This window comes from Lissotriton helveticus, chromosome 6 (genome assembly GCF_964261635.1).
Source record: "Lissotriton helveticus chromosome 6, aLisHel1.1, whole genome shotgun sequence".
Classification (NCBI taxonomy): Eukaryota; Metazoa; Chordata; class Amphibia; order Caudata; family Salamandridae; genus Lissotriton; species Lissotriton helveticus.
The window spans coordinates 770,872,167-770,895,898 of NC_136067.1; the positions used below are offsets into that span (position 1 = coordinate 770,872,167).

General features: G+C 47.6%; 1 protein-coding gene across 1 annotated transcript in view; it reads left to right on the plus strand.

Moving 5' to 3' along the window:
• Positions 1-23,732, plus strand: part of MDN1 (midasin AAA ATPase 1) — a 2,221,312-nt gene that overhangs the window by 120,941 nt on the left and 2,076,639 nt on the right. The gene's annotated exons all lie outside the window — the stretch shown is intronic.

A 23,732-nucleotide genomic window follows, 5' to 3' on the forward strand; every position in this document is an offset into this window, starting at 1 on the left:
TTGAGAAAAGTGTTTTTTTTCCAGCTAAATTTGAAGTTTGCTGGGGGTTCTGGGTAGGAAAACGTTCGGGGACCCACGCAAGCCATACCTTGTTGGACTCTCCCGGGTGTCTAGTTTTCAGAAATGTGTGGGTTTGGTAGATTTCCCAAGATGGCCACCAAGCCTGTGGCCAAAAACCCAGGTGAATCCCCTTGCAAAACCAGGTTGTTTTGTGATAGGTCATTTTGATGTCTCCTCAATACATTTTGGACCCTTGCCTATCGCGGGTACTTGGGGCACCCACATGAGTGAGGTACCATTTTTATCGGGAGACCTGGGTGAACGTTGGGTGGTAGGAAATTTGTGGATCTACACAGATTCCAGAACTTTCCACAACAGAAATGTGAGGAAAGTTTTTTTTTTTAAACAAAGTTTGAGGTTTGCAAGGGATTCTGGGTAACGGAACCTGGTGAGAGCCAGATAAGTTACCCCATGCTGGATTGCCCTGGGTGTCTAGTTTTCAAAAATGTATAGGTTTGCTAGGTTTCCCTAGGTGCCAGCAGAGCTAGGGTTTAAAATCTACACCTAGGCACTTTGCCAAAAAAGGGTCAGTTTTCACTGTGAAACTGTGGTGTGTCCACGTTGCGTTTTGGGCTGTTTCCTGTAGCAGGCACTAGGCCTGCCCACACAAGTGAGGTATCATTTTTCTCTGGAGGCTTAGGGGAACACAAAAGTGTGGCGCAACTATTATTGCCTATTGACTTTCAATGCATTTCTGCCTTCCAAATGTAAGACAATGTGTAAAAAAAGAAGTCACTTTGAAAAATGACCTATAATTCACATGCTGGTGTGCGTACCCACAATTTTGGAGATGTGCAAATAGCTACTGTTTCTAAACTTTATATTTTTACCCATTTCAGAAATACATAGGTGACTTAATTACCGATTTGTCCCTGTTTTTCTAAATGAATTGCTAGATACCCAGTACACAAGAAAAAACCATTGCAAGTCGCTGCTCAGTTATTGGTTCCTTGGGTTCTTGGTGAACCTATAAGTCCTATATATTCCCACAAGAAGGGTCCAGCGGATGTAACGGTATATTGCTTCCAAACATCTGTCATACTTAGTAGAATTTACAGGTGTAAATGTTGGCACAAATGGCTGTGTTTTTTAACTTATTTTCAATTTTGTCTGTTAGTTTCTATACGAAAACCTTGAAGGGTCTACACAAATGACCCCTGAATTCATTCAAAATGTTGTCTACCTTTCAGAAATGTATAGCTTTCCAGGATCCATCATTGCTTTCATACCCATTTTTAGGTCTTGGCCTGCGTACGCTGCCCATGCGCAGTCTCGCTGGCGAGATTTTATGATTTTAGGTGACTTCACCTAGAAGGCTTTAAGCCCCGCCCCTCTTTTCCATTGGCTGGTGTCACCGTTTAGGGTAAACGGTGGCCAGCCATTGGAAAAGAGCATCCTGTGACGTACACTTTTCTCTTTGTAGTCCGTCCCACTTGGACGCACTTCCCCGACTTCCTGCTGTCGTAAAAGGTTTGTTATCTTCTTTATGGGTCCAAACAGATAGCCCCATAAAGAAGAAGATAAACCTTTTACGCCAGCAGGAAGTGCACGCGTGGCCATCTGCCTTTCCTGCCTGCCTTTACTTTGTTGTCGCACCTCTCACAACAGTAAACTGCGTCTTGTATTTATTGGCACCGTCTGTGATATTAGCAAGTCTCAGAGGTGGGGGCTATCGAGCCTGTACATCCGTGGAACTCGTTCCCTCAGTGATAACGTAGTTTGAAAAATGTCCTTCCGCTGAGGGAGACTGCACTATGCGGAGTACCTTGAAAAAGTCACGGCAGATTGGACCGAACACTTTTCCGTCTCAGCTCTGAGGAATACAGCACAACCGCGCTCACAGCATTTCCAGCAATTACATATCTAGTGTCTCGAACAGCTTTGCAGTGGTGCTCAGAGGTACTGAAAATGTTGAAACCACTCTAGTGGTTGGATCGACTTAATCATAACATATCACAGGCGGCAGGATTATAGCAAAGGCTCCCAGATTACTCCATGTTACAGGAAAACGTTCTTTCCAACCCTGTGCTTCATATTACTAGTGCATTCTGGTTGTAGTACTGATTCATTTCAATTAGTCTAACACTAGTTTGAAAAGGGAAAGCCCGGGAGTGGGAGGCGCTGGTCCCGGTGACATGGAGCCAGTCTTTAGTATGGTAGGCCTGTGTGGTGGGAGCAGATCTGTATTGTGTTGCAGGGACAGATGGCCCTGACAGCGGGGCACCGAGCAAGTGCTTATTGCTCTGTTCAGGCCTGCCCGGCTTGCGCCCGCCGTTGAGTGTTATAAATCGAAGGCTGATCCTGCCTGTGACAGAGCTATTATTGGCCGGGCACATGGTTATCGCCTCCTAGTCCCTGCCATGCTCTGTCAGACACACCTGACAGACCCAAGCTCCCCTCCTCAACAGAACTCGGTGCTTCCCAGTATTTCCCACTGTCACTCCAGTGCACCTCAGTACAGCCATCAAGCGCCTTCCACCGCTCCAGTACTGAGACACGCATGCTGCCCCCAGTGCTCGCTGCTGTTGCAGTACTGAGACGCACTGCTCTGCCAGTACTCCCCAGTACACCAGTACTAATATGTAGCTGCTCTTTGCAGTACTCGCTGCTCTTTTAGTACTGAGACGTACAACTCTGCCAATGCACATGAGCACTCCAGTACTGATACACAGCTGCTGCCCTGCAGTACTCGCTGCTAGTGCAGTACTGAGAAATACAGCTCTGTCGGTGCACCCGAACACTCCAGTACTGACACAGCTGCTGCCCTGCAGTACTCGCTGCTAGTGCAGTACTGAGAAGTACAGCTCTGTTGGTGCACCCGAACACCTCAGTACTGACACAGCTGCTGCTCCGCAGTACTCGATGCTGTTGTGGTACTGAGACGTACAGCTCTGTTGGTGCACCTCAGTTCGAATGGCGATAGGATTCTCACTTGAAACAGAAGAAAGAAAACTTTCGGTCCATGGTCTGTTGCCGTATCTGTCAGCCAACTGCAGAGCTGTGTGCACTGAAGGCAACACAATGCAATGACCCCACCCAGATGGCTTCAGCAGGGGGCGGGGGGCATCCATGCACGTTCTCCCAGGGAGTAGTGTGTTCACACACATGTATTAATACCCAGGGCTTGCTTGCTATGCAAACCTAAATGGCCATGTAGCTGCAGGAGTACGTGTTTGTGCGTAACCATAAGACTGGTGATTAAATGTTTATGGTCCAAGATATAACAGTGCAACACCGGTTAATTATTCACTTAACCGCGTGCTTTGATTCACGACTGCTCTCATTAACAGAACCTGTTTCCACATAATGTGGATGTGGGGTGGCATCCCCTGTGTGTGCACATCTACACTCTCCTGCTGGTAGCTGAAGGATTTCTGTTTATATTACTTAAGTCGCTGAAGAAGGGAGACACGGTTTTTGGGGTTTTATCTTCAGTGGCGTTGTCTGGCAATGCGTAGTACAAGCAATGGTAATATGCCTCCTCTCTGTTCAGCACCACGCCCTCTAACGCATACAGCAGTGCGCCTGCTGTGTATTGCTCAACATGTTTGCCACAGATGTTTTGCTCGGGTAAGAAGTGGTGCTGTGCGTGTTGGTCTGTGGTGTCTGTTTACCTACAGGAGCACCAGTGTGTATCTATTTTGTGAGAATGTCAGTGCGCTCCTTCAGTGAACAGATGTGTGTATCGCTGTGTCTTCATATGTGTGTGTCCAAGTATCTTTCCGGGAGCGTTTAGTATCAATGTTTGCAGTGCTGTTTGAGTTGCCTTTGTGTGTGAGTGTGTCTTTCCTCGTATACTGCAGTGGGCGTGTGTGTAGTATTGACTTTAGAGCTGTCTTCCTTTATTCTACTTGTGTGTCTGGCTGGCTGTGTGAATCGAAGTGCAGTGTGTTGGCTCCTGTAGTATGGGATCTCTGTGTATAGTCATAATCTAGTGAATAGTCCCGCCCATGTGCGTGGACCCCGGAGCAATCAAAAATAATCTCTTAAGTTGTCAAAAAATGCAGAACTGCACAGACACTTAAGAGAATTAAAGACAGATAATGCAGCCTATATCCACAGGCTACACTGTCCAGTACTTCAACTAGAAATTCCACCAAAAAATCCACAAACAGCAAAGCCTGTCCAGATTTCCCTTGCTTTAACAGCAAAAACCCTCTGGAATGATAGAGAGGAAGACATGGACAGACACGCCCCATAGGCTGCCATTATGTGGCTCCGAACAGGATACTGTGCCTTTAAGAGAACTTTCCAGAACTTCACAGTATCCCAGAATGCACTCTAGGTCCCTTTTACTTTCAGTTCTTTTTTCCGGCTCCTGCGAGCAGGACCCTGGAGCATTGAGCTCTCCCTTTTCAAGGGTTTATTGGTGATATTTTTCACTTTTTCAAAGTTATTTGAGTGCTTTTCTTGAAGTACTTTGCTGTTTCTTCCTGTTTGTCTTTGGGTGCACTCTTAATTGTCAAATATGCCTGCATTATTCGACAAATGCCCTGAGTGTTCCAGGAAGAAGGCCAAGTCTGACACACACAAGGTGTGTATCATCTGCTTTCCTTCATCCCATGTCCCAGAGGAGTGTGACATCTGCCAGGGTTTCTCTATCAGGACCCCGAGGGATAGGATGAAGATCAGCCTTCAGGGCCTTGAAGACAGAAGACGGAAGGCACAAGGTGGGTCTGGAGGGGCTTCATCTGCCCATGCTGAGGCCTCTGGGGGGCTCCCCAGGGGCAGGAAGACCAGCAAACGTCCCCATTCTCAGTCGGCGTCGATTGCACCGACCACGACGTCGAGAGGGATGACTGCAGTTTGTTCCCCGTCTCCCCAGGGCTCTGGGTCGAGGTGACGTCCGGCGTCGAGTGACCTTTACAGGCCGCCGTCGAAGTCTCCAGTGACTATTTCGTCGTCGTCTTCGTCGGCGTCGTCGAGTATTCGACGTCGAGAGGCCCGGCGTCGGCGCTCGCCGTCGAGGCGACACCGCCATTCGCCGTCGGCGAAGAGGAGAAGGTCGTCGTCGAGGTGATCCTTGAAGTCGAGGAGAAGGTCGCCGTCCAGGCGTAGGAGGTCGCCGTCCAGGCGTAGGAGGTCGCCGTCCAGGCGTAGGAGGTCGCCGTCCAGGCGTAGGAGGTCGACGTCGAGGCGTAGAAGGTCGCCGTCGAGGCGAAGGCATTCGCGGTCGAGGGATCGGCGCTCGCCGTCGAAGAGGCGCAGCTCGCCGTCGAGGGGCCGCCGCTCGCCGCCTGGTTGCCGTTATTCGATGCCGGGAAGGCGCGGAAGGAGTTCTGGCGCCAGGAGTCAGTCTGGCCGGCGTCAAGTGTCTATGGAAGACTCTCCAAAGTCCCAGCCTAGTAAGGAGGGCGGTTCACCGGGCTCGGTGTACTCTGTTGTGTATACCCCTGCTAGGCCGAAGACAGTTACTCCGCCTCCTCCGTTACCAAGAGGACTTCCTCCGCGGGCTCCCACCCCGCCTCCACTTCCGCCTCCTCTGCAGCCTCAGCCGCAACCCCAGTTGCCGGCTGACAAGCCTCCTCCGATCCTTCCGAGGAACGGTTCGTTGCCACGATTTCCTACTCCTCCTAACGGGACCCCTCGGCCGCGGGCTCCAGCCAAGCTAAAGTCTCCCGTCCCGGTGGAACCGGCGGGTGCGACCGAAGCCAAGGAATTCGTGATCCCGCTCCGGATGGAGACGGAGGTTGCGCAGTCATCACAGATCCTCTTCGAGGTAGAGACGGCGCCACAGGAGGTGTGGATCACGGTCCCGAACGGACACTTCCAGAACCAGGTCCTTCTCCATGACCTTATCAGACTCCCCTGGGGACGAGGGTGTCTCCCGTGGATGACATCAGCACGTTCCAGGATGTTCTCTTGAGGGGTGCTGCAAAATTGGGAATCATCCGCTCCCCCCGGACATCGATTAAAAATGCAATAGGTTTCGCCTTTCATTAAGTTAAAGCCATTTGCTTTGCTATACAATACCATTAGCAAATCAAACAGCTTGAACTTAATCAAAAGTGATACCTATTGCATTTTCAATGCTTGTTACCCTTAACTGGAAGGAGGTTGAAAGCACAAAAAATAGCAAAAAGATGCTGTATCCCAAAGAAATGCCAAAATTGTGTACAGAAATGTTGGTTTTCTGACCAGTCTGCTTGTTCCTGAAAGCTTGTGATTTCAGCACCACAACCCCTTTTTTTGTTATAATTTGCAGGGGAAAAAACAGACGCTTTCATCTTTAGCCCTCCCCCACCACCCTCCCCCCCCTTAAAAAAAAAAAAGAATTTAGCTGTATTTTGGCTAATTTCAGGGTCCCCTCCAGGGGAATGCACAAACCCTGGGTACCTTTAGAGTCCATGTGATGTTGGAAGAAAAGGACACAAATTTAGCATAGATCCCTTACTTATGTGGTCAAAACGTTAAAGGTGCCTAAGCGCAAACTACCCGAAATAGCCAAAAATGGCTTAGCACAGCGGGGGGAAAAAGGCCTAGCAGCGAATGGGTTAAGAAGAACGTCCAAGGCTAGCAATTTCTAGCAGGACCTAACCTGAAGGATCAACTCACTGTAATCGGCAATAATCACCAACCTTAGAAAAATCAATAGATTTCTGGGATTTACCTGGCCAACGCTAGAGATCCGGCCTCATGCAGACTGTATTATTTGATGTGTGCTGTATTTGACTTTCTATTTGTATACAAGTTCTACTTTTTTCATAAACGAAAGTATATGTCTGGACAGTCATTTATTAGTTACTGAGCATATTTTGAGTTGTGACTCTGTACAACTTGCATCTACACAGCGACCCAACCCCATCAAAGCCTGGAATGCTTGACCTACGCTACTGCTGAGAGCCAAGTGCTGAGGAGGTAGTACTTGGCTCAGTTACTCAGAACCCATAGTAGGTCGGCCTGTGAGACATCAGGAGTAAAAGGCCAAGACACCAATTGTTGGGCCCAGTAGCCCCTGCTTGCCCCATGACCCGCAGCAAAGGGGTTAAGATACGGACGGACAAGCAAGCACCTCGCATGAATATGAACTAAATCAACAAATAGTGGATATAATTCATCTTTTTGATGGGGCAAGCCACAGATCGGTTTTGTAGGAAGCTGGCTCTTCATGTAGTGGACGAAAAAGAGTTACACCGTGGAAAGAGTCCACACAAACCCCAAATGAATTACAGAGGCACAAATTACACCCCAAATGCTCTTTGAGGAAGTGTGGGAGAGCAGTTATGCATATCAGAGGGTAATGCTAAGTATTTATTGCGCACACTAAGGCAGTAAGTGAGAGACACACTCAAATAAAAAAACCACATACTTTTATATGGATTTAGATACTAAGATCATCAGAATCAGGGAAGTGCTTTTTGAGTTATGAGTTTTTACAGTTTTTAAAAATGGACGCTGCAATTTCTGAAGCAGGTATTTTATCCTATGGAGGAAAGACATACACTGCATACAGGTATTCCACAGCGACTTATGGGACCAATCCCCTGGACTTAAGGTAAGTATTGGGCAAGGCCCAAGTCAGCATCAATGGGTCACCTCGAGAGGCTATGGGGCATTTGGGTGCAGAGGTGTGTTATGGCGTTGGGTGTCCCATACACTTAAATGGCAAACACTCTTGTTCGAAGCATATGAGCTGCAGATACTACACTTTTGCATTAGATCGCCAACTGGTGTTGGGCTCAGATGATTGCATGTTGTTGTCTTGGAACAAGTCTTTTGTAGTCACGAGATAGGTGACTCCTCCCTTGGACGATAGTGCGCATTGGCATCGGCTCCATCCTCAGATTGTTTTTTTCCGCCACTGGGTTCAGATGAACTTTTTCCGCTCTGCCTCGGAATTTACTTTTCAAGTACTTTGAAGTGCAAAAAATCATAAAGACTTTACTTAACTAACTTCGATATCGACTAGCTTCGTTTCGACTCCCAGCTCGATTCCGGTCGTCGACGCGGGCCGGTGGGCCTATCCACGCCGTGAGGCCTACACCTCATGAAAAGGACGCCATTTAAAAAATGCCAGAGTGTGGAGCAAAGTTTCCACACGGTGAACAACACGAGGTCTGCAACCTGTGCCTTTTGCCAGAACACGACGAATCCAGCTGTACAGCCTGCGCGTCCTTTCGATCCAAGAAAACCATCCGAGATCGGAGAGCCCGTCGGCGCGACATGCAGAGATCAGCTCCGGAACTGGTAGACATCTTCAACGAGGAGGTTCCACTCGTTCCCGAAGAAGATTCCGATGATCTCCAAATTGTATCAGAGGCAGACGACTCAGATGACACCATACCATCGGGTCAGCACGTGAGTACTACTGCCCCTGCACCACGCACAGCACCCAGATCGAAGGCAAAGGTCAACACTCCGCCTCCGGGGCCCAGTCGCGACCAAAAAAACACTTCGACAGACCCGCCATTGAGCCCGGCTCCGAAGAAAGCAGTTAAGTCTTCCGGTAGCTCTTTACCGAGCAAGCCACACGTGCCGATCCCACCAACTCCCTTGGCACCGAAACCGAAAGAACTCTCGGCTCCAAGACCGGCAACTTCGAAAAACAAAGGTGCGAAGCCAGCGTCCGACACCTCGAAGCCGACGAGACCAGTTTCCACTCCGAAGACATCGTCTTCGGTACCGAAACCGACAAGGCCTGATTCCGATGCGCCCAAGCCCTCAAACAGCCTACGACACCGAAAACAACACCTTCGGTGCCGAAAACTACGCAAAAGGACAATGTAACACCTCCTAAGGCTAAAGACAAGCAGCAACCTCGTCCGGAACCGAAAAATACTGCGCCAACAAAGGTTCCACAAGGAGAAGAACTTTTCCAACCAGATCCTCTGCAAAAGATCTACATTGACCCAAAAACAGGTTCTGTATCCACTATACCACACAAGAAGAGGAATGCAGATACAACATCCACACCTGTAGTACCTGCCAAGAAGAAGCACTCTGCCACACCTCCTATGCACCCTTCTTCTTCTATACTTACTTCTCCTTCATCCCCTGTTCCTCATTTAACCACAGATTTTTCCTCCACATTCTCCTACTCTGTCTTCACACTCACCTCAAAACGATGATGAGTATAGCCTAGGGAGAGGGGTAGACCCAGATGAGCCTTTCCCATACCCTTTAGACGATCCAGACTGGGAGTACCCAAACCCAAGGGATGTACCGGATATTCCTGACCCACAGTCATACCCATCAAAACCTTCTCCGCCAGAAGCTAACATTGGTTTTGGCACCTATTGAACAGAGCTGCCGTTTAACATGGGGTCACTATGCACTCTGATGAGGCAGAGGAGGATTTTCTATTAGACACATTTGAACAATTGCAAAGGTCTGTTCAAATTCTTCCTATGATTAAAGGGGTCATCAAACATGCTTCAGAGGTATTTAAAGACCCTCTACGTACTAGGATCCTAAACCCTACAAATATAGACCTGCACCTGACGATCCAGCCTACATTAAAGGACAACTACCATTAGATTTACTAGTTGTATCAAATGCTAGGAAAAGTGCAAACTCAGACGTCAGGTGAAGCACCCCCACCTGACAAAGAATCTAAAGTAATAGATGCCTCAGGCAAAAGAATAGCTGCGCAACCTACTAACATATGGCGTATAGCTAACACACAAGCCCTCCTTTCAAGATATGACCGGGCTCATTATGATCAGTTAGAGAAACTATTAGAACATCTACCTGACCAATATAAAACGCAGGCTAACAACCTTATACAAGAAGGCAAGCTAATTTCCAATGCCTCAATCAAGTGCGCACTTGATGTGGCAGACACTGCGTCTAGAGCTGTGAACACTAATGCCCTACTTAGAAGACACGTGTGCCTACGCATTTCAGGATTTAAAGAGGAAGTGCAAACTTCCATTTTAAATCAACCATTTAATCAAAATCAATTGTTTGGACCAGAGGTAGACACAGCACTTGAAAAAATGAAGGATACAGAGACTGCCAAATCTATGGGAGCTTTAAAGTCCACACAGGCTAGAAGTTCCTTTCTTCGCTCCTTCTACAGAGAAGGCTCCAAGCAGAATGGAGCAGACAATACAACATACTTCAAATCTAACACACAAACAGCCTCTAACAAGGGTTATTTTAGAGCAGGATGCAGAGGAAACCACAACAAAGGAAGAGGTCGGGGTAACAACAATAATCTAACTTCTTCCACCACAAAACAGTGACTTTTCTCTGCTTCACCAACAGCATTCCACTACTGTGGGGGGCAGATTAACACAGTTCCTACATGTCTGGAATTGCATTACAACAGACAAGTGGGTAGGTCAAATTATCCAGTATGGCTACTTCCTCGAACTTACAGCAACACCTCCATACATACCACCCAAGCAGCATCCAATTTCTGCAGAGCATCTTACTCTGCTCAAACAAGAAGTCCTGTCACTTCTTCAAAAGGACGCAATAGAAGTAGTTCCTTTACAACACCAAGGAACAGGGGTTTACTCGCTGTATTTTCTAATACCCAAGAAGGACGGGACACTAAGACCAATTCTCGACCTCAGGCCCCTCAATCAGATCATTTTCATATGATCACTTTACAAGTGCTTCCACTGCTGCATCAAGGCAATTTTCTTACATCACTAGATTTAATGGACGCCTACTTCCACATTCCGATACATCCTGCTCACAGGAAGTATCTAAGGTTTGTTCTGGAAGGACAACATTATCAATTCAAAGTCCTTCCATTCGGAGTTACAACAGCACCAAGAGTATCCACAAAGTGCCTAGCAGTAGTAGCAGCACATCTCAAGAGACAACAAATACATGTCTTCCCTTATCTAGACGATTGGCTCATAAAAGCCAAGTAATTCCATCAGTGTGTTCGACACACACATCAGACAATTCAAATATTGCACGACTTAGGGTTTACAATAAACTACACCAAGTCGCACCTGCAACCCTCGCATACACATTAGTATCTAGGGGCTACAATAAACACGTCTACAGCTCTAGCGTATCCCAGTCCAGCGAGGATACAGAGCATTCAGGCCTTAGTCACAAGTTTCCAACATCAACACTCTCTCCAAGCCAGAGTTTTCATGAGACTAATAGGCATGATGGCATCTTGCATCTTCATAGTACCATATGCAAGACTGCATATGCGTACGTTACAGGAATGTCTAGCCCAACAGTGGAACCAGACTCAAGGGCAACTAACAGACCTGGTGTTGGTAGACAGCCGCACACATCGCTCTCTGCAGTGGTGGAACACCAAAAACTTGACAAAGGGACGGCCGTTCCTCGAACCTGTTCCACAAATAGTGCTAACTGCAGACGCATCTCTCACAGGATGGGTAGCCCATCTCCTACATCATACAACTCAAGGAACAAAAACTCTGGATCCAAAGAGCACGGATTCTAAGAAAAAGTCTTCGAAACCAAAACCTGCTCCAAAGACAATAGACCCTGTTAAAGCTAAGCATTTCGTCCCCAAACCGGATAAATCGGTGCCGAAAAAGAATTTTCCAGTAGTAGAGCTTTTTAAACCTGATCCAAAGCAAACGACTCTTCATATTAATCTAAAGACTGGACATACAACTTCAATGCCTGAAAAGAGGAAAATGGACTATCCTAAACCACCGCCAGTTCCTCTAAAAAAGCATGTTCAAACTTCACCCATAAGGATTCCTTCACCAGAAGTAGAAATACCAGTAGATATTTCTCTTGTACATTCACCATCTAGTACACATAGTATTATATCACAAGATGAAGATGATGGCGATAGCTACTCACAAGAAGTAAAGAGTGAACATCACATGGACGACATCAATGACCCAGATGATATTTCCTGGGCCATCAGGTGACCCATGGGAAGATCATAATGCACCAGATGCACCAGATCTGCCACAAGATGATGTATTCCCGCCTAGACCATCTCCCCCAGATGACACTATTCGGTTTACGCAGCTTATTCATAGAGCAGCCACTTTCCATGGAGTAGACTTACACACAGACACAGTGGAAGAAGACTTCCTAATGGACACACTAATGTCGTCACATAAGACCACAACCACACTTCCAATACTTAGTGGAGTGGTAAGACATGCACATGAAATATTTAAAGACCCAGTTAGAGCAAAGGTATTTAACCCCAGACTAGAAAAGTACAAAGCGGCTCCAACTGATCGAGCATACATTAAAGGACAGTTGCCATTGGACTCACTAGTAGTGTCAAATGCGAGAAAAAGAGCTAACTCGCAGACCACAGGGGATGCTCCACCCCCTGACAAATAGTCTAAGCTTTTAGATGCTTCAGGAAATCACCCCATTTCACAAGAAGCCAATGTCTGGAGGATTGCTAACACTCAAGCTTTGTTAGCAAGATATGATAGAGCTCATTATGATAAGTTAGACTCACTCATGCAACACTTCCCAGAACAATATAAAACCAGGGCTTTTGACCTAATACAGGAAGGCAAGGTTATTACAAATACCTCCATAAGATGTGCACTAGACACAGCAGACACAGCCTCTAGAGCAATAAATACAGGGGTATTGTTGCGTAGACATGCATGGTTACGCATCTCTGGGTTTAAACCATAAGTACAAGCCAGTATCTTAAACCAGCCATTTGACCAACATCTTTTCGGTCCATCAGTCGATAGTGCACTAGAAAAGATGAAAAAAGATAGACACGGCAAAATCCATGGGAGCTTTACAAACACAAGCCCATAGACCTTCCTTTCATCGCTCCTCATATAGGGGCGCCTCTAAGGGTTTCCAATTCGACAATACCTCCTCTTCTTACAAAGCGCCCAACCAAACCTCGCCTAGTAAAGGATATTATAGAGGAAACAACAACAAGGGCAGAGGTAGAGGAAACCACAATCGCTACACCTCTACTCCCAAACAGTGACTTCCCTTTCATCCCCTCCAGACCATTCCACTCCTGTCGAGGGGAGGTTACAACAGTTCCTACCTTTCTGGAACTCCATCACCACAGACAGGTGGGTAAGACAAATAATTCAGTCGGCTTATTGCCGGGAGCTCACTTCCACTCCCCCAACAATACCACCAAGACAACGTCCCATGTCACAAGAACACCTCATACTGCTAAGACAAGAGGTGGAATCTCTACTGCAAAAGAATGCAATAGAACCATTCCCAAAACAACATCAAAACACAGTTTATTTCTCATACCCAAAAAGTACGGATCCCTCCGACCTATTTTAGATCTAAAGCCCCTAAACCTGTACATACAATCAGACCACTTTCATATGGTCATACTGCAACAGGTTCTAACATTGCTAAAGAAGGGAGACTTCCTTGCCACATTAGATCTCAAGGACGCCTACTTCCACATTCCCATACATCAAGGGCACAGAAAGTACCCGTGGTTCATTCTAGAAGGTCAACACTACCAATTCAAGGTACTCCCTTTCGGAGTAACTACAGCACCTCGAGTGTTCACAAAGTGTCTAGCAGTAGTAGCAGCACACTTAAGGGACAACATTCATGTCTTTCCATACCTGGATGACTGGCTAGTACAATCCAAGTCATACAACCAATGTGTACAGCACACGCATCAAACAATATGCCTGCTACACAAACTGGGATTCACAGTAAATCAAAAGAAGTCCCATCTCCAACCATCCCTGTCTCAGCAGTATCTAGGTGCTACAATAGATACCTCCAAAGCAATAGCGTACCCCCACCCAACAAGAATAAAAACTATGCAGGATCTTATCAAAAGATTCCAGCCACAACACTCACTACCAGCTCGAGTGTTCATGCAACTAATAGGAATGATGGCATCTTGCATTTTCATAGTACCATATGCACGACTAGAAATGCGCCCCATACAAGAGTGCTTGGCAAGTCGGTGGAATCAGGCTCTGCAACAAATAACAGATCTGGTGGTGGTAGATGACCGGACATATCGCTCTCTGCAATGGTGGAACACCAAAAACCTTTCCAAGGGCCGGCCGTTTATAGAGCCTGTTCCACAAATACTAACAACAGACTCATCTCTCACAGGATGGGGAGTGCATTTACAAAATCACACAGTACAAGGTACATGGACAATGCAACAAAAACTACTCCACATAAATCATCTGGAGTTACTAGCGATTTTTCTAGCTCTAGAATAGTTTCAGCATTACCTATCAAACAAAGCTGTACTAGTCCGGACGGACAACGTGACAGCAATGTATTACATTCAAAAACATGGAGGAACACACTCCCTACAGCTCTCCCGGCTGGCGCAGAGCATGTGTAGGTGGGCCATTCCTCAGACAAATTTTTCTATTAGCAGAACATCTACCAGGAGTTCACTTGCAGATCTGTTAAGTCGTCAGAGACAACAGATACACGAATGGGAACTTCATCTTCAAGTTCTTCAGCCATTTTTTCAAAAGTGGGGTCAACCAGAGATAGATCTGTTTGCTACTAACCGCAACTCCAAAAGCCCAAGCTTTGCCGCCAGATAGCCACACCCATTATCCAAAGGCAATGCGGTATGGATGAACTGGTCAAACAAATTTGCGTACGCTTTTCCACCTCTCCCACTAATTCCATTAGTGGTACGCAAGCTACAGCAGCATTCTCTCACATTGATTCTCATAGCACCAACGTGGGCGAGACAACCCTGGTAAACCACGCTGCTAGAGCTCTCAGTAGTACCACACCACAAACTAAAACTCTCCCCACATCTATTGACACAGAACCATGGAGAGATTATGCATCCAGACCCAATGCAGCTCAATCTAGCGATTTGGCTCCTGGGGTCTTAGAATTTGGATATCTAAATTTACCACCGGATTGTAGGAATGTCATAAAAGAAGCAAGACGCTCTACCTCTAGAGCATGTTATGCAGCAAAGTGAAAAAGGTTTGTTGTATATTGTACAAATAACCTTCAATCCCTTAGATGTTTCCATACAAAACCTCATATGCTACCGGTTACATCTGCAAAAATCTAACTTGGCGTATTCCTCAAGCAGGTTACATCTTGCTGCTATAGCAGCATATCTTCAAAACAGACAACATTTGTCATTGTTTAGAGTACCTGCAATCAAAGCGTTTATGGAAGGACTCAAAAGAATAATTCCTCCTAGAATACCACCCTCTCCAGTGTGGAATTTAAATGTTGTTCTCACAAGACTTATGGGTCCTCCTTTCGAACCATTGCATAAGTGTGAATTACAGATCCTTACATGGAAAGTTGCATTTTTAGTAGCTGTTACTTCACTTAGAAGAGTAAGTGAGATCCAAGCATTAACAATTCAAGAACCATTTATACAACTTCATCACAATAAAGTGGTTCTTAAAACAAATCCAACGTTTCTGCCAAAGGCCATTTCACCTTTCCACTTCAACCAATCTATTGAGTTGCCAGTATTTTTTCCTCAACCACAAACAGTTGCAGAAAGAGCTCTACATACATTAGATGTAAAAAGAGCGCTTCTATACTACATTGATAGGACGAAACCTTTTCGTAAAACTAAACAACTGTTTGTGTCCTTTACTCCTCCACATAAGGGAAATCCTATTTCAAAATCCGGCATTGCAAGATGGATTGTTAAGTGCATTCAGATTTGTTACCAAAAAGCAAAACGCACTCTGTCCATTCCCCCTATGGCTCTTTCTACCCGTAAATTAGGGGCATCTATGGCATTCCTAGGAAATATACCATTAGATGACATCTGTAAAGCAGCTACATGATCTACTCCGGACACATTTACAAAACACTACTGTGTAGATGTGCAGGCAAAACAACAAGCAAGTGTGGGCCAGGCTGTACTCCAAACATTATTTCAAACTACTGCAACAGATGCGGGTGGTGACGGCTAAGGGAAAAACTGCTGTGCAATCTATGCGATAGTGTGTGGTCTGCAGCCCATATGCCTCGAACGGAAAATTCTACTTACCAGTATGCATCTGTTCTTGGCATGTAGGGCTGCAGAACCACACATGCCCACCCGCCTCCCCGCCTACCTGTATCTGTTCCAGTATGATCTTATTTAGATACACAACACATGGTCATCTTTGTATGTACTCGTACAACTCCATCATTTGCCCAATGGCGAAAACAATCTGAAGATGTAGTCGATGCCCATGCGCACTACGATCTAAGGGAGGAGTCATCCAACAGACAAAGACTCTTCCAAGACAACAAAAGAGTGTAATCATCCGGGCCCACCACCAGATGGTGATCTAATGCAATAGTGTGTGGTTCTGCAGCCCTACATGCTAAGAACAGGTGCATACTGGTAAGTAGCATTTTCCTTCCTGATGCCAGGAACTCCCCTAAATACTAGATTTAAGGGTGTTAGGGTAATGTAAGGTAGTAGCTAATGGGCCACTTACCACTGGGGTCACTATGCACCCTATATGATTTCATGAGGGGAGTGGGCATACCCCTGTCCCAGAGTTCCTAATTCTGCTTTCACCAAGATGGCAGACTTTTTTTTTTTTTTGAAAAACCTTTATTGTCAAGTTAGTCAAAGACAATCATGGGCCCACAACCGCCATGGCCGGCCGCTAGACAGATTGAAAACATAGCAACAAATTATTACACGATTCAACTTTCGTATCTCAAAGATGTAGTTGATATGCAGAACAGCATTCGTAGGCACATGCATCTACGGTGTAGTAGGATACAAAAAAGGTTTCAATTTTATAATATGAAACAATTGAGTCAAGTGTCAAATATGCAGACCGTGTAGCCGAAAGGGCGAGCCATTCGAAAGGATATCCACTAAGGGAACAACAATAATCTGGGGACTGGCGCGAGATATTACAAACCGGATAGGCAAGCGTGGAGTTACAGTGCGCGCCAGTCAGTGCCCGCCCAATCGGTATCTCATACGAGGAGCTACATCCAAACTTGTCCACGATATATCAGGATTAGAGAGGGTTCAATTCTATGGTAGGGATAGAAGGATCTAGTGACATACAATAAAACAAGTCGTACATGGGATAAAACGTGCAATAGGATAGTTGCCTACAATGGAAGCATAGGTGGGAAGTAAAAAACAGGATATGTAAGCAATCAATAAATATGTATTAAGATCGAGTCCCTAATCATAAAATCAGGAAACAGTGCGAGGAAACAGAAGCACCAATTGCAAAAGTCTTCCCAATAAGAACAAAACCCGACCCCCCCGTCCGAACTGAAATATGTAAGAAAGTAAGAGATAGAAAAGAGAAAAAAAGAGAAAGGCCATAGAAACAAAAAAGGAACAAAAACCTAGCCCCATCCCCCAGCCCCCCACCCTGCATACCAGCGGAAGGCTACGGCCACCCCCCCCCCCCCCCCCCATAGGCATGCCTGTCGTCCCAGCAAAAGAAACCCCGAAGATAGGAAAAGGAGGAGGGCCCTCGCGCCAGCCCCCAATCACGCCCCCCCCCCACTCCACCGCGTCCCAGAAAAATAGATACGAGCCCACCGAGATGGAAAGCGGGCATCATTGTACGTCCAGCTCAACCCCCCCAAAAATCACAATAGCAAGCAGAGTCCTGTGTCTCCACCGGGACCATCCATACAGTATAATAAGCAGTCAATACTCAGCCCTGGCCAGTTCGAACAGAAGTAAACAAACTCCCCAATCCGATAGTTCCGTAGGCAGAGAAGCCCAATGAACAAACCTGCCCCGCGAGAGCCACCCAGGCGCTCAGCAAAGGCAGCAGCAAATTGTCATCCCCTCCACTCCAGGTTACGCTTTCCATCATTGAAGGCTTACGGCGTTGGTGTGTGATAGACGGCACAATAGTTGTTAGAACAGAAAAGGTAGTAGTTGCGCAAATCCGGCCGATAAGTCCATCAGTCTCAGCATCAAACACTGTGTGCCCCTGGGAGTCATCGGTGTCTAAGGATTGGGCACAGCCGCGTGCCAGATCCAGGATATCCCCATCTGCTCCCCCAGGTCTCATCTCAGGAGCAGTGGCCACCAACGAGTCGTGGATAGGCAGCCAGCGGCGGTCCAGGGAGGAGTGAAAGTCTTTAAGAGCCAAGAGGACATCCCTCAGCGTGAGCTCCATGTCTGCTCCGCCGGTAGAAGCCGCTCTCATTGTCCCTGGGGAGCCCTCGGACGAGGTATAGCACACCGTACTAGGCAGACAGGATACAATTACGTGCTAGTGGCGGATGGGTGGGTTATGGCGGAGCACAGTAAAAGCAACCAATCGTGCCTCACCACCCATCCCGTGCAGACCGCGTCCAGGAGAAGGAACACACTGCAACACCCGCTACAGCTGGCGAGCGGTCACTCCGAGGGCCAGGTCACCCCCGGTCAGCCCACAAGAAAGTCCGGTGCGGGCAGAGGGCCTATCGTCGACCCCCGGGACAGCCACTTCAGAGGGAGTCAGCAAAATGGGAGCGGCAAGGCTCTGGGTTATTGCGCCGTGATTAGCCTGTGTCCGCCCTTCAGTCCAGCGAGCAATGATTACCAACCAGGATCACCGGCTCTCAGTGTCCGGCCAGGGCTGCTTCCGGTCGCCTCCTCGCCGGCCGCACCACCACTCGAGGTCCCGGCTTATCACCGACTCAGGCCGCAATCTTCGCGACGACGTTTCTCCGCCGTCCGGGGCGGCCGCCAACCCGGAGCTACACGGCCAGGCGTTGCATCGTCTCAGCTGTATGGGGGTGCGGTTGAAATGCAGGATTAATGACAGGATGGTAGGGAAGGCGAGGGCGAGCGGCGGAGCCGGGCGCCTAGGCGGCCATCTTGGTCGCCGTCTTGGCTCCTCCCCTGATGGCAGACTTTTAAATGTCATATCCACATCAGGTAGCCCACCTTGGGGGTGGATACATCTCTCTGACTACTAATTGTCTCTCCTGTCCTGGCACCAAATGAGCCCTGGTCAGAGGTTGGCACTCCCTCACCTCTGAGGGAAGCCAGATTTGTATTCCAAAGGCAGTCGGCTCTTTGAAGCTCCCTGCCTTGGAATGCTAATTTACCAGTTTTGAGAAAGTGCCTCTTTTTACATGGTTAGCCCCCACTTTTTTCCTGTTTTTTGTGGTTTCAATTGTAGTGCACGGGGTCCCTGCCAACCCAGTCTCCTGTGCCAGTGCTTCTTCCCCAAAACAACTACACAATTGGTGGTACTTCCCCTTGTAAGTTTCTAATGAATTGTACCCGGGGTACCTAGGGCCTGGGAGCTGGAGAGGTTCTCCTGGAGCCCCCATCACTGGGTCCATGTCACTGCCCTTTCAGATTGCATGTTCGTGTGAGATAGAAAATGACAGTGGACCTGGTACTCTGTCTGGGTGCCATGCCACTCATCACTGCCTGAAGGAATAGATAAGTCACCCTTCTAGCAGGCCTCACAGCCCTAAGGCAGGGTGCACTATACCACAGGTGAGGGCGGATCTGCCCCTACAATATTAGAGTCCATTCCTTAATATTGTAAGTGCCTGTAAAGCCATAGAGAGTACCTGGGCTGGAAACTTGACGACTCAAGTTCCACAACTTCACTGAGCAAAGGAGTGTTCTGGTACTGTGAGGTTTTGAAAGGATCGAGTTCCACACCAGAGCAGAGTTGGGTTTCTTTTATTTCTTTATATACACAGCGGGTAATAAATTCCAGGGTTTGAGATGGATAATGTGCCTTATCCGTCTTCGGTACATCTCTTAGGGTCCGGGTTTCGTTCTCTTCCTTTTTCTGGGCTTGGGGTTTCGGTTGTCCTCCAGGAAAAAGAAGAGCAGTATTTGGTGAGAGATATTATCGGAGGTTATCTCCTCTGGGTAAGGGAGTGTGGGTTCACCAAGTGCTGTGGACCTGGGGGCTAGGGACGTGCGATTGTGAGGGGAGGGGGTAGGAGAGGCAGAGGTGGTTAATGATTGCCCTCTGACGCTGACTTTCTATCTCCTCCAGGCCCACCCTGAGAGCTGCTCATGTATCTGTGTGAGCCACACTCCTCCAGGAGCATGGCGGGGCGATGCGTAGGAACGTTGGCCTACTTGCCCTTCTGGTTTTTTTTTTGGACCTTCGGGTCTCGCCTTCAAGACCAACAGCGGAGTTTCCGTGCCGGAGTCTCCGTCCCCTCCTCAGTAGTTGCTTGGTCGGCGTCTTCCACACACAGGCCTCTTCCTTATTCCATCCTTTGACTTCCTGACGAGGGGCTTCTTTCTACAGTCATTGGTTCCTTGTCTGTGACGAAGGGTCCTGGGGCAGAGTCTTCTGGCGAGAGTTCCCAGTTAAAAGGAGCCATGTCGGGGGGGGAAAAGGAGGCTGCATCCCTGGTATGGGGCTTCTAGACTTAGTCCAGTCCGATGAATGATCCGCTGTGGAAAGAGGAAAGGACCCCTTGTGTGAGGTACACACCACCATTCACCTGTGTTGTCCGTTCTAGCCCATGGGACGTGTAGTTCATGACCGGTACCAAACTACCCTTCTCAATAAATCCACACTGATGAAAGTGTGAGATTTATTGTACCATGTACTCAGAGGGTAACACAGAGGTGCCCCCTGAAACCTAGCAACCCTGGTGCTGTCTCTGACCAGCTGTAGACAGCCAACCACCACCAGATGCGTTTCTGGACTCATGAGTAGAGCGCCCCTGCTCTCTAGGACCAGAAACAATTCACATCCTGGGCAGAGCTGGCCCACCTCCTCCCCAAAGGATGGGCCAGTGCTCGAAGGGGAAGCTTCAAACACCTTTCGCATTTGTAATGCAACCCCCTCCCCCCCTCAAGCCTCTGCTAGCAGCTGATGGCAGCCCCTGGTTTACACCCCCACTTATGGCAGGAAATGCGTAGGGATAACTTGAAAGAATAGGAGGTGTGCCCACATCAGCCAACTTCTCCCCTCAGATGGGGAAAGCGAGGCGAAACACATTTTTCAGTTCCCGTCATCTTGAAGATGGGGAGACTCCTCCAATCTGGGTCTATGCCCCCTTCCAAAGGACATTGGCATAATAGAGGGTGTAGGCACCCTAAGTATAATGCCCATTGGCCCTACCTGATACTTCCCCTAAATGCCCTAAAAATTCAGTATTTAGGTGGCTCCCCCAGACCATAAAACTAGATCTGTGACGACCTAAGAAGAAAATACATCCCTGCAGAGAAGACTGAAGCTGATGACTGCCTTGGCCCCAGCCCTACCAGCCTTTCTCCAGCTTCTGCGTTCCTGCAACCTGTTTTGCAGCCACCGACCTCTGAAATCACTGGGAGTACTGCTTCCTTTGAAAAAGACTCCAATCTCCTGTGGACAGCGTACCTGTCCAGAAGAAAACGACTCCAAGGGCTCCGGATCCGGCTGGAGCCACGATCCCTGCCCACTGTACACCCCATGGCCTGAGTGTCTCACCTGCCCAGTGGAGTCTCGCCAACGACACTGACCCTGAGTCCAGTATTGGCCAACCATTCCTGACCTCTACGACGACGCCTGTAGACTGAATCCAGAGGCTCCTCCTGACCGTGATCGGCTCTGGTAAGAAGACTCAGATTACGAAAGGCACCACTGCATCCAAAGCCCCTGTCCTTGGTGAGCTGAACCAACGGTGTCCCTGCAACTACCTACATCTCTACTTATATCAACTGTCGTCTGTCTCCCTCTTGCAACCTTCGAGGTGACGCCTGCAGCCTGTTTGTCAAAAGAAGAAACTACATTGAAAAGTAGTGAGAACCCAATGTTAATTTTGCACCCTGCTCCTGGCTGTCCCTGTGCCACTGGTGGTGTATGTTTGGTGCTGCTGTGCTTGTGCTAATGCCCAAAGCTTGGCTCCTGCAACCAATCCACTTACCGGCAAGCAGTGTGGCCCATGGCACCCTCGATGTCCATTGAAACTCATTGGCCCGAACTCAGACTTTGACCTCTGGACCCAGCGCTACTGTGCCGCTGGTGATGCAGTTTTGGTACTCGCCTAACCCTTGCTTCTTGCTGACCTTTGGTCCCAAAGACTGGATTTGTAAGTGTGGTACTTGCCTGTTAAACAGCATTATTGTTTTCCCCATAGCACAACATGGAACTGCTTCAAATATATTCTAAGTGACTACTTTTGAAAGTGAAAAGTATTCTTATTTGCAAACGTACTTACCTTATTGCGAAGATCTTGGACTTAAAATAAAATACAAAGTATGTTTTTCCAAAATTGATCTGGATCTCCTTATTGGGGCCTGTGTCCATTATTGGTCAGTATTGTGCAATTAATGTCTTCCACTCCTCTGTGTTAGGCCTAAGGATACTCGCCCACACTATCATTAATAGAGCATTTTGGGTTTTATATTGAGCTCTGCACCCCTCTGCGGAAGCCTTGGACTCTGTGCACTGTATAACCACCTAGTGGGCATACCATATACAGAGCCAGCTTCCTACACCAGTTTTCCCGTACGAGGTGTAAAACTCCTCCCTTCAGAGTAGGCATAGTTCCTGACCTCCTGAGTGTGTGGACTCAGAAGGTCAGAAACTAGTCTGTGGTGGCAGGCTGGACTGAACCAGTCAGTCGGCACACTAGAGGGCTGATAGTTTTCTGGGGATACCTCGAAGGTACCCTCTGGGTGCATGTATTAATAAATCCATCACTGAAATCCGTGCAGGTTTATTAATACAAGGTATTTGATACCCAACACTATATGTTTTAGAGAATCTGTTATGAAGCTGGGGAACTCGTTTTGACGAGTGCCCAATACATACCTTAAGATGGCCTCACTGCCCGCTTGCAATATCCAGAAATAGAACTAGACATCATGGGGGCGTATCTGCTCATGCAGATATGTCCTCACATAAAATATAATGCACCCTGCCTTAGGGCTCAAAGGTCTGCTGTAGGGGTGACATACATATATTTGATGCAGTGACTTTGGTGTGACACATGGGAGTGTCATGTTATGTATTCACTCCTGGTTTGCACCATGGGACACAGCCTGCAATTGCAGTCTGTGTGGAATTTGTGTGCGGGTCCTTTAGAGTTGTATAAGATATGCTGCAGTATTTTGGGACCCTCTTTAGCACTCATTCCCTAGGTACCTTGGATACCATTTACTAGGGACTTGCAGGGGTGCTAAAGTCCTTAACCAATTGTAGTACAATTGGACAACACCTTGGGGAAGGAGCATTGGCTCTGAGGTCTGGTTAGCAGGCCTCTGCACTATGAGAGTCTAAAATAGGCATTTAGTTGCTAAAAAGGGGGCAAAAATGAGGAGGGGGGCTTACTGCAACAAAAGCCCAGTTTCCTACAGATATATTTACAATACAGGGCTAAAATCAAATGTTTGCATCGAGGTAACTCACAACAGTGATTGCTGAGCCATCGCATGTTGATACACTGGTCTGGGAAATTTGTATATGGTACAGGTGCAGACAAATAATCATGACATTGATCCTGGTCGTGCCTCGATGGGCAAGACAAAACTGGTTCTCAGATCTGATGGAAATGTCATAAGACCGTGATGACTGCCAGCTCATCAGGACTTTTTAACAATGCAAGGGGGCCAGGTACATCACCTGGAACCAGCAACCTGCATACTAGCAGCATGGCTCCTGAGAGCTTAAAGTTTAGATACTTGGGGCATTCACAGAGGGCCATCGAATCTGTAAGAGAGGCCTCAAGGCCTACCATGCTACACCACGAAGATCAGGTTCATACACTGATGTAACTAGGTAGAACTTAGGGACAGTTGGACACAGGATGTAACAGTAGTTGAATATCATCCTGACCTGATAGATGAGGGGCCTTCATATGTCTCACTTAAGATGCACCTCTCAGGC